Source organism: Gracilinanus agilis, chromosome 1 (assembly GCF_016433145.1).
Source record: "Gracilinanus agilis isolate LMUSP501 chromosome 1, AgileGrace, whole genome shotgun sequence".
Lineage (NCBI taxonomy): Eukaryota > Metazoa > Chordata > Mammalia > Didelphimorphia > Didelphidae > Gracilinanus > Gracilinanus agilis.
Genome location: NC_058130.1, coordinates 521,128,949 through 521,143,772, shown reverse-complemented (window position 1 = coordinate 521,143,772; position 14,824 = coordinate 521,128,949).

The window sequence follows — 14,824 nt, the reverse complement described above, 5'->3', positions numbered from 1 at the left end:
AAGAAAGAAAGAAAGAAAGAAAGAAAGAAAGAAAGAAAGAAAGAAAGAAAGGAAGGAAGGAAGAAAGAAAGAAAGAAAGAAAGAAACAAAGAAAGAAACAAAGAAACAAAGAAGAGGAAGAAATTATAAGTTTTGATGAAGTACCTTTAAAAAAATTTCATTTTTCATGAAGATTTTTATTTGCAATTCCACAGTGAATATGTAATTGTATTTAGAAGCAGGAGGGTATTATTAATTGAGTGTCTGCTTTCTCATTTCTAAAATTTGGAAAATTATTTTCGAACTACTATTTCACAAAGTTGTAAAGAAAGTGATCCCTGTATCACAAAGTGCGATATCAATGTAAGATACTCTTGTTCTCACATATATTAGTAAAGTATCCCATCTCATTTCATGAATTCTATTGAGACTCAATTTATATTTCGATTAATTCCAAGGAATTTGAAATGCTATTCTTTTCTTTTTCATTTTAAAATTTGAGTTATGTCATCAGAGGTGAGGAATTCTGGAAGTATTAGGGTTCAATTTTGGAATACAGTTAGTTATGAGTGAAATTTTTAAATTCAAGTAATATTGACAGTAGAGTTCATAATAAGGAAGAATGTTTTTTTCCTAATCTCTTTCTCTCTCTCATCTTTGTAATTAGCTACTAGCTAGTTTTTTATCATCTCTCATCCATGTATGGCTATATTGGACCTATGATTTCTTTGATATTAAGAACTTCAAGTAAGAAAAGCTTTTCCGAACATGAAGATTAAATTCTTCTTCATAATTCATAATTTTAGAGAGGTTTTTGGGTCCCTGAGTAAGTGACTTATTACAATTCACATTCCCACTATATATCAGAGGAAACACTTGAAACCAGTTCTTTGTTACTATTATAATAAAGTAGGCAAAAGATTATGTGAGGAGGGATAGAGGGGGATAGCTGATGTAAGGGTAATATATATAGGAAGGTAAGGGAATGAATGGGAGTATATAGGAGGGCTGCTCAAACAGGCTAATTACTGGGGCTAGAGACAGAGGGTACTGTGAGGAAAATAGGTTGAGTTTTTCAGGCAGGGAAGGTATCTCTATGATACAAAAGGAATTAGGTCAGGCAGAAATGTTTTAGATCTGGCTGGAGGATTTCCCTTGTTAATTTTTAAAGTCCCTTGAGGGAGGAGTCAAGAAGGCTCCTCCCTGCCAGTGAAACTGAATGTCAGCAGGTAGTCTCAACTGGGTACTTCCTGCCCAAGATGGATGCCTAGGTTTCCCTCAAGAAATAAAAGGAAAGTAATTTCTTCCTCTTTAACCTTTGCCTTAGTATACAGTACAATGATTCACCAGAGGATTTTGGGTAGATAACAAAGGGGATTATGATATGATACTTAGAAAGGCAAGAGAACTGGGTCTAAAACCAAGTATCACCTACCCATCAAAACTGACTATATACTTCCAGGGGAAAGTATGGGCATTCAACAAGAGAGATTTCCAAGTATTTGCACAGAAAAGACCAGGACTAAATGGAAAGTTCTATATGCAACCACAAAAACCAAGAGAAATATAAAAAATTAATAAGAAATAGGGGAAAAAAGGAAACTCTTGTTTTTAAATTTGTCTCTTTAAGTGCTTCAATAAGATCAAATTATTTGTATTCCTATATGGAGAAATGTTATGTGTAATTTTCAAAAACACTATTATAGTAAATAGAAGAATTACTCATAGGGAGAGGTTGGAGTAATAAATGGTCTAAGATGTTATGGGTGTGGAGAGCAGAATAAGTGGTAGATGGCACCAAAAGAAACTTGAATGAATGAGAAAAATAGGATATTCTATACAACAGAAAGAGGGCATGGGAAGGAGAGGGGATGAATACTATTATAAGGAGAGGAAGCGAGCATTAAGAGGTAATATTTAAACCTTACTCTCAGTGGAATTAACCCAGAGAGGGAAGAGTAGCTATATTAATTGGGATATAAAATTCTTTCTAACCCTAATGAGAAAGTCAGAAGGGATAAACCAAGGGGATAAGGGGAGTGGGGAAGTCAAAAAAGGGAGGGGAGAAGAGGGAGAAGGGAATTAATTAGGCCTTAAGAAAATAAAAAGAGGGGAATAATTAGGGTGGTGGTGGTGGAAATGGATATAAATCAAGGGAGAAATTAGTAAAATTGAAAGTAAAAGAACTATTGAATGAATAAATCAGACTAGAAGCATGTACTTTGAAAAAACAAAAAAAAATTGACAAAGTACTGGTCAGTCTAATAAAAAAAGGAAAGAAGAAAAGAAAACCATCAGTATCAAAGATGAAAATGGAGACCTCACCTCCAATGAAGAGGAAATCAAGGCAATTATTAAAAACTATTTTACTTGATTATTTGTCAATAAATACAGCAACTTAGGTGAGATGGATGAATATTTACAAAAATATAAATTGCCTAGCTTAACAGTAGAAGAAATAGAACACTCAAATAATCCCATATCATAAAAAGAAATTGAACAAGCCATCAAAGAACTCCCTAAGAAAAAATCCCCAGGACCAGATGGATTCACAAGTGAATTCTAACAAACCTTCTAAGAATAACTAATTCATATTCTATACAAACTATTTGACATAATAAGCAAAGAAGATGTTCTACCAAACTCCTTTTATGATACAAATATGGTACTGATCCTATAGCCAGGTAGATCAAAAACAGAGAAAGAAAACTACAGACCAATCTCCCTAATGAACATAGATACAAAAATCTTAAACAGAATACTAGCAAAATGACTGCAGCAAGTGATCAGGAGGGTTATTCATTATGATGAGGTGGGATTTATTCCAGGAATGCAAGGATGGTTCAACATATGGAAACCATTCACATAATTGACATATCAACAAACCAACAAAAACCACATGATTATCTTAATAAATGCTGAAAAAGCCTTTGACAAAGTACAACACCCATTCCTATTGAAAACACTAGAAAGTATAGGAATAGAAGGGCCTTTCCTAAAAAATGATAAACAGTATATATCTTAAATTATCAACAAGCATCATATGCAATGGAGATAAATTAGAAGCCTTCCCAAGAAGATCAGGAATGAAACAAGGATGCCCATTATCACCTCTATTATTTAACATTGTACTAGAAAGATTAGCAGTAGCAATTAGAGAAGAAAAAGAAATTGAAGACATTAAAATAAGCAATGAAGAGACGAAGCTATCACTGTTTGGAGATGATATGATGGTCTACTTAAAAAATCCTAGAGAATCAACTAAAAAGCTAGTAGAAATAATCAACAATTTTAGCAAAGTTGCAGGATACAAAATAAATGCACATAAATCATCAGCATTACTATCCATTTCCAACACATTAAAGGAGCAAGAGGTAGAAAGAGAAACACCATTAAAAATCACCCTAGACAATATAAAATACTTAGGAATCTATCTACCACACAAACATAGGAATTATAAAAACAACTATAAAACACTTTCCTAACAATTAAAACTTGATCTAAACAACTGGAAAAACTTTGATTGCTCATGGGTAGAATGAGTTAACATAATAAAAACGAGTATTCTACCCAAATTAATTTACCTATTTAGTGCCATACCAATCAAACTACCAAAAAACTTTTTTACTGAATTAGAAAAACTACAATAATGTTCATTTGGTAGAACAAAAGATCAAGAATATCAAGGGAAATAATGAAAAAAAAAACTTGAAGGAAGGTGGCCTAGCAGTACCATATATTGAACTATACTATAAAGCACTGGTCATCAAAACGATATGGTACTGGCTAAGAGACAGAAGGGAGGATTAGTGGAATAGACTTGGGGTAAGTGATATAAGCAAGACAATGTATGATAAACTGAAAGAGCCCAACTTTTGGGAAAAAATCCACTATTTGACAAAAACTGCTAAGAAATTTGGAAAACAATATGGGAGAGATTAGGTTTAGATCAAAATCTCACACCCTATACCAAGATAAATTCAGAATGGGTGAATGATTTGAATTTAAAGAAAGAAACTATAAGTAAATTAAGTGAACACAGAATAGTATACTTGTCACATCTATGGGAAAGGAAAAATTTTAAAACCAAGTAAGAGTTAGAAAAAATTACAAAATGTAAAATAAATAATTTTGATTATAATAAATTAAAAGGGTTTGTATGAACAAAAACAATGCAACCAAAATCAGGAGGGAAATAAAAAACTTGGAAAAATGTTTATAACAATAAACTCTGACAGATGTCTAATTTCTCAAATATACAAGGCTCTAAATCAATTGTATGAAAAATCAAGCCATTCCCCAATTGATAAATGGGCAAGGGACATGAATAGGCAATTTTCAGATAAAAAAATCAAACTTTTCAATTAGCACATGAGAAAGTGTTTTAAATCTCTAATAATTAGAGAAATGTAAATCAAAACAACTCTGAAGTACCACCTCACCCCTAGCAGATTGGCTAAAATGATAGAAGGTATTATTAATAAATATTGGAGTGGATGTGGCAAAATTGGGACACTAATTTATTGTTGGTGGAGTTGTGAGCTTATCCAACCATTCTGGATGGCAATTTGGAACTATGCCCAAAGAGCTCTAAAAGACTGACTGCCCTTTGATCCAACCATACCATTGCTGGGTTTGTAGCCCAAAGAGATCATAGATAAATAGACTTGTACAAAAATACTTATAGCTGCACTCTTTGTGGTGGCAAAAAACTGGAAAAAGAGGGAATTGCCCTTCACTTGGGAAATGGCTGAGCAAATTGTGGTATATGCTTGTAATGGAATATTAATGTGCTCAAAGGAATAATAAACTGGAGGAATTCCATGTGAATTGGAAAGACCTCCAGGAATTGATGCAGAGTGAAAATAGTAGATCCAGAACATTGTATACAGACACTGGTACCCTGTGGTAAAATCGAATGTAATGGACTTCTGTACTAGCAGTAATGCAATGACCCAGGAAAATTCTGAGGGATTTATGACAAAGAACACTATGCACATTCAGAAGAAGAACTACAGGAGTGGAAACAGAGAAGAAAAACAACTGCTTGAACACATGGGTTGATGTGGACATGATTGGGGATGTAGACATGAAAGAACCACACCAATGCTACTATCAATAATATGTAACTAAATCTTGATTGATTACACATGTAAAAACCAGTGGAAATGTGCATTGGATATGGGGAGTTGAAGGTGGGGGTAATGGAGAAAGTAAAAACATGAATCATGTAACCATAGAAAATTTTTTCTAAAATAATAAAGTATTCCAATCTTAAAAAAAAGAAATTGTGACTTGAAATTTTATAAGACTTTCTTAAAAACATTTCTATGACATTTGGTGCAACTATTTTGTAACTATTCTAGTAGGTATCTCAAATAATTCATTGGCAAGGAATCTTAGTCTTTGATTCTCTACAAATAACAAATATTCTAATGGCTATTATGTAGAGGGCACCAACTAATGCCACCCTTGGATCACTCTCTATTCCCTGTTCCCTGTATTTCCACATAACCATCTGGAATTTGAGCAGAAGGTGGTTGGATGCATGGGGAATAACAGGAGGAAGTTTTCTGCTGCATTCATTCTATCTCTTGTTTTGGTCTTTAGAAATCTGTGTAAAATCTGTATAAAAAAAGACATCTGTGACTAGTATGTTTAAAAGATCCCTCAGAATACATTACAAAATTCTGTACTCTGATATGAAATATAAGGAAAATTTTATTATGCTTTGTGAGAATGGTCCATGGAGGAGTAAAAAATTTCTTAATTTTAAAATTTATTTTATATATCAATACAATTTTATTTTATTTTTAATTTTTATTTTTAGAAGATTTTTGCACAGTTGCATGATTCATGTTCTTACTCTTCCCTCCACTACCCCACCCCCCTACCCCCCATAGCCAACACAGATTTCCACTGGTTTTTACATGTGTCCTCAATCAAGACTTATTTCCATGTTGTTGATGCTTGCACTGGGGTGGTTGTTTAGAGTCTACATCTCAAATCATATCCACAACAACCCATGGGTTCAAGCAGTTTCAATACAATTTTAATAGTTATTTTTTAAAATTTTGTGATTTATGTTCTCTCAATACCTTTTACTCCTGGCCCTTCCCCAATACAGCATGTAATATAATATAGGTTGTACATATGTTATCATACAATATATATTTTCATGGTCTCATGTTATGAAATTAGACATATGTCACTTACATTAGAGAAAAATTCATGAAGGAAATAATGTGAGGAATACTATGCTTCCATCCGTATTCAGATTCCATCAATTCCTTCTGTGGTGGTGTATAGCTTTTTTAATCATGAGTCCCTTAGTGTTGTCCTTGGTATTACTCTTCTGATAGTAGGTAATTAATTCATAGTTGATGACTGCACATTATTGCTGTCAATATTATTATAATAGTATACAACATTCTCTTGGTTTTGTTCAATTCACCTTGCATCACTTTATATAAGTCCTTCCAAAAAGGTCATCCTGTTCATCATTTTTTATGGCACAATAGTATGACATTACAATCATATACTGCAACTTCTTTAGGCATTCCCCAATTCACAAACACCCTTTCAGTTTCTAGTTCTTTGCCACCACAAAAAGAGCTGCTATAAATATTTTTGGACAAGTGGGTCCTTTCCCCTCATCTTTTTTTTTAAAACTCTTACCTTCCATCTTGGAATCAATACTATGTTTTGGTTCCCAGGCAGAAAAGTGGTAAGGGCTAGTCAGTCAAGGTCAAGTGACTTGCCCAGGGTCGCATAGCTAGGAAGTGTCTGAGTCCAGATTTGAACCTAGGACCTCTGATCTCTAGGCCTGGCTCTCAATCCACTGAACCACCCAGCTTCCTTTCCTCCTTTCCCTCTATCTTTAATCTCTTTGAGATATAGACCTACTAGTGGTTTTGCTGGGTCAAAAGACATACACTGTTTATGGCCCTTTGGCCATAGTTACAAATTGCTCTCCAGAATAGTTGAGTCAGTTCACAGTTTAATAGTACATTAGTGTCCCATTTTTTTCTACATCACCTCCTACATTTATAATTTTCCTATTTTTTCATATTAGTCAGTCTGATAGGAGTGAGGTGGTGCCTCAAAGTTGTTTGAATTGGCATTTCATTAACCAATAGTGACTTGGAGCATTTTTTTCATATGATTAGAGATAGTTTTAATTTCATTTGAAAAACATCTATTCATATCCTTTTACACTTTATAAATTTGTGAATACTTTTTATTATTATAAATTTGACTCAGTTTTCCAATATATTTCAGAAAGTGTTATAAATAATTGCTATAGTTTTTTCACAGTTTGTTGTTTCCCCTCTAATTTTGGTTGCATGGGTTTTGTTTGTACAATTTTTAAGAATTCTAATATAGGCAAAAAAATCTAATGTAGGCAAAGCCATCTATTTTATATCTTTTAATATTCTTTATATCTTTTTGGGAAGAGAATTCTTATGATGCAAATATGTGGTTCCCAAGTCTTACTTGAATGCTCCCTCTTTTAAAAATATTCTATCAATATTTGAAGTATAGAAAATCATAAGATTTCCATGGTAGATAAGAAAATCTTGCTCATGTGTTAGAAATATCACACAAATTTTCTATGTTATAAGAGCTCATTCTGGTTGCTATGAGAGTTACAAGAATAATATGGAATTTATGGTCTCAAGAAACTTAAAATTGTACATTCCATGGAAGGATCATGTGATCCCTAGACATGTGTAGGATTCAAGATGCCTTTGTCGCAGTCATAAATCTGCTGCTCTTGTGCTTCAAGACTTTGGGAAAGTAATTTCTCCTCTATGGGCTTCAGTTTTATCTTCTGGCAAATAAATGTGCTGGACTAAGAAATTTTAAATATTATTTGATATTATGGCCCAAAAATTATATATACTGAATCTATATGCTAAATTATTGACAACACTATTTATATTGCTTCTTCACATATATCTGTATTGGCTACATCACAATAAATATACTTGGCAGAGTGTAAGTGGCCATATTAGCTAATAATAACTAAACTTTTGTGTTCATCTATCTTATCTCTTTATTTATTTTTAAATCCTTACCTTCTGTCTTAGAATTCATAAAAGTATTGATTCCAAAGCAGAAGACTAGTGAGGGTTAGGCAATTGGGTTTAAGTGGCTTGCCTAGAGTTTAGAAGTGTCTGAGGCCAGATTCGAACCTAGTTCTACTGTCTCCGTGTCTGTTACTCCATCCACTCAGCCACCTAGCTTCCCCTGTATATCACTTTGTCTTCATAACAGTCTTGAAGATAATTACATAGTATAGAGATTATTATTCTCATGTTAGAGGTAGAATTTGAACCTAGTTTTCTGCTATCTCCAAGTTTGGTGCATGTTACACATTGTTTAACATTGTATGGGCAACTGTCTTCAGATATATATGGATTCAGTCCAGCCACTGAACTACCCCTTGACCATGCTGTGGTTGCTGAATAATAAACATTGCCATATATATCTACTTAAAATATAGAGGAAGAAGATTGAACTGGCAAGTTTAACTGGTGGGACAAATTCTGACAATCTAATAAACAAAAAGGAAGATGCCAGTGTTTTTCTTTGGGAAGGGGTCGAATTAGGGGAAGGTGTTCTTTTTTTCTGAATTTTCAGTGTTGACTGGAATTATCCTGATTTACTTGGAATTTATATATATATATATATGTATATATATATATGTCATACATAATATTATATAACTGTATATACAGATATGTACATACAAATAAACAGATACCCAAACATATCTTACATATATAAACATATGCATATGTTTATATACTCTGAAAACATTTCAATTAAGCATACTAAAGAGCATTTTTCTAAACACAAAAAGGTCCTGCCCATACAACCAGAGCTGGCTCAAGTCCCTGAGACATAGATGCAGACAGTTCCATATTGAACACATAAATGGCCACTTGGTCCATTGTAACACACTTAAGTTCACTTTAGGCCTGGCTTATAAATGACAGTAATTAAAGCCTGATGTGTCACAATATAGCCAAAATCAGATCTAATGCCTTGAATCACGAAACTCTTTTCACCAAAGATGTATTACATTAACAGTAACTAGTAGATGAAATGCTATAATTCCAATGATCAAAAAGTCTATCCAGCTGGACAGAATGGAAATTTGGCCCAAAAAAGGAACATACATCAATCAAAAAAGGAAGAAAGGAAAATGATATTACATTTCTAATTTCATGAATGGGTTCTGGAATTCCATTGGTAAGCACTTGAATCAAAGTTGAATGTTCCTTAGTGCCTATGGACCTTGCATTGGACAGGAATGTTGTAAAGCTTATAAATTACTTTAATCTAGCTAATGAAATAATGATGAATTGTGGAACCTGGGATTGTGTGGCAATTGCTTTTTGGACACTCTGGTTAACCAGAACGCTTCTGCAGGACATCTGGCCTTATTGATTATGGATTCTTCTCTCAACCCTTTTATTGAACAGCACAGAGCAAATGAGAATGTTAGGCTGTTGTCTCCTTTCTCGTGTGTGCCAGCAGCAATTTTAACAGATCGTCCATTAGAACCTATGGCTGCTAATAAGTACCTGGAAACAGGCATCATACTAATGTATTTCCAATAAGAGCTAAGTAAACTTGGAAAAGCTCCGGGGTGTGCATTTGTCAGTCAGGTTATAATGTTAAAAGCTTTATACCTAGATACTCCAGCAATAAATACAGAGGCAAGAAAAAAGCATTCAGGCCCACTTTAAAGCAGCAGCTGCTTCTCACCATTTTATAGGATGTCACTGGAGTAATTATGCTAGATAGCTAAAATGCCCTGCCATTGGGAAAGAGCTGGTGTAGAGATCAAGGGGAATGTCAGTCTGAAGAGTGCAATTTCTGAGATCATATATGGTTTTGAAAATGCTTGATGGCTTTAAGAAAAAAAAAACTTTTATCATTGTATAAACTAGATTTGTGAAATATTTAAACACATATTGAAAGTCAGCAAACCTCGTTTTGTTGCCATAGTTCAGAGATCAGCTATGCATTTTTATCCATAAATCCCATATAACAGTGTTAGCATATGTGTCATGAGATTCCAACTTTCAAAGTATTAAAATAAAATAAAAAAATAGAAAAATGAAATTTTGGCTATAGGGACTTATTTTGTGATTTTACCTCCATGAAAGACTACAAAATAAGGATATTCATTACAAAGGTAGGTCACTATTGTCTTTGCAATTTGGAGTTGCCCTTAGAGGATTAATTGATTCGCTTAGAGTTGTATAACCAGTATCTGTCAGAGGTGGGACTTGAATCCATTTCAAGAGAGAAGTTATGTGATTCCTGATGCTACGCTGATTCTATAATTATAATTAATGTAATTTCATCTTTCTTTGATGATCCAGAAGAGGCCAAAGCATTTTACATAGCCTTGGCATTAATAGGAATAGAATATCAATTACCATTCTGGCCAAGTGTGGAATTCCTTGTTAACAGAGATTTTTCGCTGGCATAATGCTCATTAGGCAATGTTCTGATATATATGAATACTGGGAATCTATAATATATTATAATTTCAACATTTTCCAAGGGAGAATAACTGCAGATAAGTTATATTCATACTATTAATATAGTGTACAAGTATGTTTCTTGTGATTTTTTGACAATGTAATCAATGTAAATCAGTAAAAAGGGTAGAAGGATAATACTTCATTCTAGTGAAAATCCTCATGTTGACGACAAGCATGATGATGATGATAAAAGAAAGGGATTTAAGTATTTCAAAAATGTTCTATCTGGCTGGCAAAAACTTTACAAAAGTCCACTGGATCTCCAAATGTGTGCCTGAATTAGGAAGCTCAAGATACTATCGGGCTTCATTAAAGACCCAAAATAAAACAGGAGATTTCAGTTTTAAAGCATGAGAAAGCAGTTTTAAAGGCACAACATATATCTTAGAATATTTCAAATCCCTCATTCTGCCACATTTCTCTGTGAAAATTGCACTAGCAATTAATAAAGCATAGAAGAAATCTCTCCCTTTTCTTACATAGCAGCATTTACAAACCAGCTTTAAATGATGATAATTATGAGTCATTATAAACGGAAATAATTTCTGCTAAGTAGGTCATTTAGTAAGCAATGGGTTTCATGTTTTTTACATAGCTGCCCATCAACAATGTTTCATTTTGACCATGTCCAACTCTCTCAGTTTAGTATGTTTTAAAATTCACTCTTTATCTCACATCCTCATCAATAATGACCTTTTCCTTCACAGATGCTACAAGTACTCTGGATACTTTGCTCTGATATCAGTGCATATCATTTTGTTCTAATCATATGGGTCCATGTGTTATATTCCTTTCCCAGGGCAAAAGTGCTCATTTCTGAACTTTACTTTTCTACATTTTATTCTCTAAATCTCTAATTTCCTTCAAAGTTTCTTTTGTAGTATCTCCAACAAGAAGTGTTTTCTAATTCCTTCAGTTTTCAGTGTTCTCTCCATCTTCAAATTGTTATCCAAAGAATTATGTTTGTACAAACTCCCCCATAGAATATAAGATCCTTAAGAAGAGGAAGGGGGAAAGATAAAAACATTCATTAAACATTTATTATGTGCCAGCCCCTCTGCTTAGTGTGGGCTTTGCAAAGACATATAAAATGGAAATTTTCTTGCTTTCAAGGAACTTATATTTTAGTGGAGATAAGACAATACGAAAAAAGGGAGTTGAAAAATCAAAGAGATAATGAGTGAAGATGAAGATGTCCGAATCAGAGCATAGAATTAAAGTCCTTAAGTCAAGAACAGGACAAAGAGTTCAGAAAATAATACAAAATGGAGGCCCCAGGAGGGACTTGCTTGTGGGGAAAAGGTATAGGTATTGATTAGAAGTATTCAAAGTTGACAAGTCTATGGGGGTATTTGGATGTTACAAACTGAGAAGACCTTAGATGCCAAACCAACTTAGGTTCGGTTTTTATATTCTTAGCACCTAATGCATATAAATGATTAATAAAGTTTATTAGGTTATATTGACTTAGAGTAATACAGTCTTCTGAACATAGTGCATACCTAATAAATGTCTATAGAATTGTATCAAATTAACTTCCAATAAATCAACATAATTCAATATATTCTCCCTTTCCAGCTAAATGACATCTTCTCACCACTAATATCCTTTAAAATGTGCAGAAGTCAAGAAGTATAAGGCAAAAATGAAAAATCAAATGATAGTAATTTAGGCAATTTTTTCTAATCATGTATCTTTCTATATATTTGCCATAGTAGAGAAGGAAGAGATTACATATAATAAGTAACAGATGAATTCCATCTTCATGCCCCATGATGAAGCAAATATAGTGCATGTTTTCCTAAACATTGTCTGAGGATTTCATTCCTTTATCAGCTTTTTCACATGGCACCAGCAGTACGATTTCCAGCAATGCGCTGGTAAAAATACAATAGAGTAAACCATGATTCATCACAAATGGAATGAGAAAACATTAAGTCTCTTCCCTTCTTGATATTGCATAGTCAATAACTACTTCAGAAATTTTCACATATGGGGTACTAAATGTCAAAAACTGGGGACTGACAAACTCCTGCCAGCATGAAGTCTAGTTTCCAAATGAACTGAGTTCTCAGAGAAGGGGAAAAAAACTGTAGAATAACTATGACTTTCCAAACCCTTTTTTGCATATATTATCTAATAGATCCCTACAAAAACACTGTGAGGTAAATGGAGCAGTTATTATTATCTCCTTTTCTTTTCCTTGGATGTTTACATTATTAAAGATGCTTCAATGAAGAGTAAGAGATGAAAGGAATTACACAAAAATCAGTTCAAATGAATTTAAAGTAGGCACATTGCAAGAACATTTCAATTCCTTTGATGACATTTATGGCTAAAACTAAAGTTCAGATGTAAAGTCTTCTCTCATTTTGGAAGCTGTATTAAGGGTAAACATAGTTTCCAATCAGTCTGCTCTTCTGCAGATGGAAATGATCAATTCTAGAAAATTCCAATGTTTCATCATTCTTTTGATTCTTAAACAGTTCATTATTTCCTCTATCCACACTGATTGTGTTAAGAAACTTTAAACATCAGTGTTTCCACAATAACAATAATTTTTTCTCTTTTAGAATTTCCCTAGGAGGAAAAATAATTTCTATAGGAGGTTAACTATGACTGTACTCACTTTTGAATCCAAATCATAGAAACCTCCTTTAAACTTTATTAAAGCAGATAATTGATAATAGCTAATACAGCCAAATCATAGACCAATCCAAATTCAAACTAATATTTAGGGATTAATCAGGTTAATGAGGTTTTTTTTGCCTTATTTAAAATTTTTAAAATTATTTTTAACATTTCCTTTTTAAATTCCAAGTTCCAAAATCTCTCCTTTCAATCCCTTTTTCACATCCACTCAGAAGGCAAACAATGTTATCATTTCTACATGCCAAATCATGCAAAACCTATTTTTCTACTAGCCTTATTTCAAAAAAGGCAAGAAAAATAATGTAAGAAAATTATACCTTAATTTTCACTCAAAATTTATCATTTTTCTCTTGGAAAACAGCATTTCTTTTCATCATGAGCCTCCAGAACTTTATTGTATTATTATATTGATTTGAATAGTAAAGTCTTTCACTGTTGATCATCATTAAAACATTACGATTTCTGTACACAATGACCTTCCAGTTCTTCTCACTTCACTTTTCATCAGTTCATATAGGTCTTGTCAGGTTTAATCTGAATCTACCTTCCTCCACATCTCTAGAATAATACTCCATCAAAATCATATGCCACAAAAAAAAAAAAAACTGGCAAACAAGAGTATGCCCTTCAGTTTGCAACACGGAAAATGGGAGGGTGGAATTCCTGCAAAATACAGGGTCAAATTGGAGAATGGCTGAACAAATTGTGGCATCTGTTGGTGATGGAATACTATTGTGCTCAAAGGAATAATGAACTGGAGGAATTCCATGTTAACTGGAATGCCCTCCAGGAATTGATGTACAGTGAAAGGTGCAGAACCAGGAGAACATTATATACAGAGACGGATACACTGTGGTAAATTTGAATGTAATGGATTTCTTTACTAGCAACAATGCAATGATCCAGGACAACTATGAGGAACCTATGAGAAAGAATGCTATCCACATTCAGAGGAAGAACTGTGGGAGTAGAAACACAGAAGAAAAACAACTGCCTGATCACATGGGTGGATGGGGATATAATTAGGGATATTGACTCAAAATGAGCACCCTAGCACAAATATCAATAATATGGAAATGGGTCTTGATCAATGATACATGTTAAAAAAAAAAGTAGAATGTGTGCTGGCTGTGGGAGGGGTTGAAGGAGGGGAAGGACAAAACATGAATCCTATAAACATGGGAACATGTTCTAAAACAATTAATTAAATAAAAAATTTAAAATTAAAAAAAATCATATGCCACAACTTGCTCAGCTGTTTCCCCATTGATAAGCATCCCCTCAGTTTTCAAACCTTTACCTTTACTAAAATAGTTACTATAAATATTTTGTACACATCGGCCCTTTTCTTTATTCTTTGATTTCTTTCAGATATAAATCTAGTAGTGGTGATGCTCAGTCAAACAGTACTCACGGTTTTATTACCCTTTGTGCCTAATTCTAAACTCTTCTCCAGAATGGTTGGACCAATTCACAACTCCACCAACAGCTCATTAGTATATTTATTTTTCCTTTGCCCCTTTTTAGTATTTGTCATTTCTGATACGTGTGAGGTGCTATCTCAGAGTTCTTTTTAATTTACCTTTCTCTAGTCAATAGAAACATAGAACATTTTTCCATATGAT